The sequence below is a fragment of the Nothoprocta perdicaria genome, unplaced genomic scaffold, assembly GCF_003342845.1.
Source record: "Nothoprocta perdicaria isolate Ctin4 unplaced genomic scaffold, notPer1 scaffold_68, whole genome shotgun sequence".
Classification (NCBI taxonomy): domain Eukaryota; kingdom Metazoa; phylum Chordata; class Aves; order Tinamiformes; family Tinamidae; genus Nothoprocta; species Nothoprocta perdicaria.
In genome coordinates, this window is record NW_020455954.1 from 563,349 (window position 1) to 567,501 (window position 4,153).

The window sequence follows — 4,153 nt, forward strand, 5'->3', positions numbered from 1 at the left end:
AGAAAGAAAGAAAGAAAGAAAGAAAGAAAGAAAGAAAGAAGATCAGAGGTAGTAATCAAGAAAGACAAAGATCTGTATGTGAGAATAATCAGTTGCATAAATGTAAGATGGAAAACATCTGGCATGATAGGAGCTGCACACAAGACAACCACAAACTGAGTAAGAGTCAAAAATGTCCTGCTGGTGTGAAAACATCACATTGGCATGAGTAAACAGGAGTGTAGCATGCAAGATGTGTGAAGTGCTCCTTCTGTTCTACCCAGAATGGGCAGGTCTCAGCTGCAGTGCTCGGGCTCATCTATGTTGCTGTGTTGCAAGAAACTTGTCAACCAGTCTACAGAGTCCAGACAAGAGCAACAAGAATAATCAGAGGTCTTGAAACGGTGTCCTACAGTGACCGATGGAACTGTCCTGATGGAACAAGTCTAGAAAGGGGACAAAAGTGTTTCAGTGTTTAAAGGCTGCTGTGGTAAGAGTAGAAGAAATGAGTCCTTTGCAGAGTTAGAAGCAGTAGGTTTACATTCATTCAGACAGTTTCAGATTAATAACAGTCAGACAGGTGTAACAGCAGGAGTCCTGAACACTGAAACAGGCTGTCCAGGGGACCTGCAGCATCTTCATCACTGATGGGTTTAGGACCAGGATAAATGAAAAGCGGTTATGAATGATGTCTGCATTATCAGTCCATGTTGAGGGATGACTGAGGGATGGACTAGATATCTTTTGAGGTTCTTCCCAGTCCTACTTTTTAATGGTATTTTATACTTACACAAACTACAGTGTTCTGAGTTTCTTACATATAGCATTGAGTGTAGTAAATTACAGATTGGAAAAAAAATATCCCTATCCTAGCATTCAGCTTTTAGATTATAAACCAAGGAACCCAGAATCAGTTACACTGAAAATGTAAATAGAGAAAAGATCTATTCCAGACAGTGAGAAAACTCTCACTGATTTCTATTACTCTTGGATCAAACTCAAAGAAGTATATTCTTTGAGAATTGTTAAAGAATATGTTGAATAAAATATAAAACTACTAAGCTTGCCAGCAAAAAATTTCATCCATCTCTAACTGAGGTGCTACTGTTTAACTTCAGCTTCATCATTTAGACATATCTATGGTTTTCTGCCCATAGGAAAAACACTCAGTGTGTCCTCAGGATTTACATGTAAAAGAAAACTTGTTCAAAAGGAATAGTTTGGCAAAAAAAAAAAAAAAAATCTAACTTCTGATGCAATTCATTTACTCTTACCACTGACCTATATTGCTATCAACATTTTTCGTCATATAATCAAAAATACACTGGTGACTACAGACTGTTCTTTGTTTAATTGCAGACAGTTTGCTTTGTTTAAYTGCAGCATGTAACTTTTTTTTCTACCATTGTTGATCCACCATCTAGCAAACTACTGTCTAAATAGTATATATTCTCTAGTCTGGTATTTTAAGTTAAATTGCAGTTCTAATAGCTGACATTCAGTAGCCCTCTTATTCATCTGGCTGCTGACAAAAGACATTTCTGAATCATGTGTGGAATAGTAATATCCTGATCTAGTTACTCAGAAAAATAGATGCCTTGCTAGTAAGTATGAAACAGTTAGATATCTAAAGCTGCACGCACAGCTGAATGATCAAAATGCCTATTTAGCATACGTGATTCTCAGCTGATTGTGGTTATATGCTGCTGAATATATGTGTGTTAGAATGTAGTAAGCTACAGCAATTATGGAACTTGTAATAACTTCCACACCAGACCATCTAAGTTCAGTGCTCAGTTAGCAGTCAAAAAGTTAGTCTGAGTTGACATCTAAATTAGGGCTAAAATATAGGCTGCTCCAAGAGCAACAATGGTTAAATAGTCTGCTCTCACCCTATCTGCCAGAAATTGCTCTTTGTAGGAAGCAATGACTCAACATCTGTTTGTGCGAGCAGAAAATGCCTASATTAGTGGGTGCTGGAGCATGTTTTAAATGCGACCTGCAGTCAGAATGCAAATGAAGTCAGGCAAATGGTAGCAGCTCTGACTGGCAGACCACATGCAGGAATCCTCTCGTGCCCCGTTGGATTGCAAGGAGCAACCTTCATCATCTCACAGAGCAACAAAAAGCACTGCCTCGCTGCAGCTGGTATAGATGGTCACCTTCTATTGGAGTTTTCTGATCATGGAATTTGTGTTGGCTACTCTGTATTTCAGAAATTAAAAAAGAAAAGGTCTGCCTTGACATCCAGGAAGGCATTTCTAACACGAAATGGATGAATACAAGAGTCACAATAGAAGCTAAGTCTTTTCCATCCAAATAAGATCTCACTGGAATTACTCTGATCTACATGATGATAGTTTTTTTTTTTAAGTCAAACAAGGATTTTTTTTTTTTCTTCTGAGACATAGAGAATGAGCAAAYATAACACCAAATTACTGGGGCCATCATGCTATTTACCAGAAAAAGAAAAATCTAGCTTTATGTTAATTAGGTAAAATCCCAAATGTGATGGTATTTTTAATAGTCTCTCTCTTTTCCATAAATTTTTTGAAAACCTTYGCCTTTTTTTCATTGTAGACAGGAAATATTTCTGAATATTTTTTCTGAATCTCTGAAAAATTTATAAGATTATTGTGCCACTATTGTATCATAGTAGCCATTATTTAAAGTGTACTAGTTACCTGAAAAAAGACTTCCAGAGAAGTATCAGACAATCCTCTAACGAAAACAAAATTCAAATCAAAATCAAACCAAACTCCAAACACTTAATTCTTAGTAGATTCAATGGGAGCAGTGAATAGCATTTACTGAGATGTCCTGACAAAAGGAACCCAATTTTCCAGACAGATTTTATTTGAGCYTTTCTTATTTAATAACTGTATTGAGATGTGACAACGATTCTTTCAGGGAGTCAACACGGTTTCCACCTGCTGTAATTTCACTGCTTCTATAGCTCTCAAGTGTGTGAAAGATGCTTTCCTCTTGTGCTGCAGGTAACCAGAGATATGATGGGGAAGAATGGGAGAGAAGAGGATAAAAGCATAGAATGTTATTTAGTTTTAAACAATTGATCAAGGGAAATGCTTCATAAAAACTAGAGAAGTCATTGACAAAGCGGCCATTATATAATGCCCTACCTTCTATTGCAGATGTTGATCCTACAGGTAAAGATGAAGCAGTATATCTTTAGTCATGAACTACAGCATTATTCCATGGTGAAGAGCGTGGTTGCTATATTTTCTAGSCTTTTCTGAACATACTTCAAAAATGCCTGAACTTCTCAAAAATCTTCATGAGACAGACTGCATTCTAAATTATTCCCATCCTGAAGAGGAAGGAGAACTTGAACATTTCTAATATGTAGTGTTTACTGTGTCTCATGATTCCTATTTTTCAATTTGTAGATTAGGAACAGATATTTTTTAAAATAAATGAAAAAGAAGAAACCCTGCAGGTAAACAACATACACTTTGAAACATGGGGCTCTGCTTAACTTCAGCAGGAGAATGAAGAAGAAAGGAGTGAATATTGAAAGGTGTTTTTAGAGAACATACTAGGAAATATAACAGAGGTTCCCAAACTTCTCAAACTTTTTTTGGAGTGCTATCAACCCTCAGAATTTCTTATGGACCACCAGGCATCATTATCATCTAACTTTTAATTGAAAACACTATGAAAAACACTGTTTAATATGGCTCTGCGGATTAGCTGCAAACCTTTTACCGTGGCCTCCTGGACCACCAGTGTTCTGTGGACCATGGTTTGGGAACCACTGAACCAGACTACACACATGGTACACCCCAACAAAACACTTCTGAAAAGCAGAAAGCAAAGTCTGAAAGCAAAGTCAATCCTTCTATTATATAATGTACTCAAATAACAAGCAAATGAGTTTAACCTTCTCAGTACCTGAAAATCACAGCCCTCTTTCATTTTTCTCTTACTTTTCTCTTAATTTTCTTTTCTCTTAATTTTCTTACTTTTCTCTTAATTTTCTTTTTTTTCATTGCTTTGGAGAAACAAGTTAATGGAGCCAAAAAATCAGTTTATAATTGCTTCTTGTATGATCTCTCTCAAATCCAGCAGTGGTGTAACCTTTCAGGAAACTATCTAAGAAAATAAGAAATACAAAAAAAAAAAAAAAAAAAAAAAACCTATTTTCAGTCTTAGC

At 36.2% G+C, this 4,153-nt stretch overlaps 1 protein-coding gene across 2 annotated transcripts in view; it reads left to right on the top strand.

Annotated features, from left to right (window-relative positions):
- Positions 1-4,153, top strand: part of WNT7B (Wnt family member 7B) — an 88,939-nt gene that overhangs the window by 71,818 nt on the left and 12,968 nt on the right. The gene's annotated exons all lie outside the window — the stretch shown is intronic.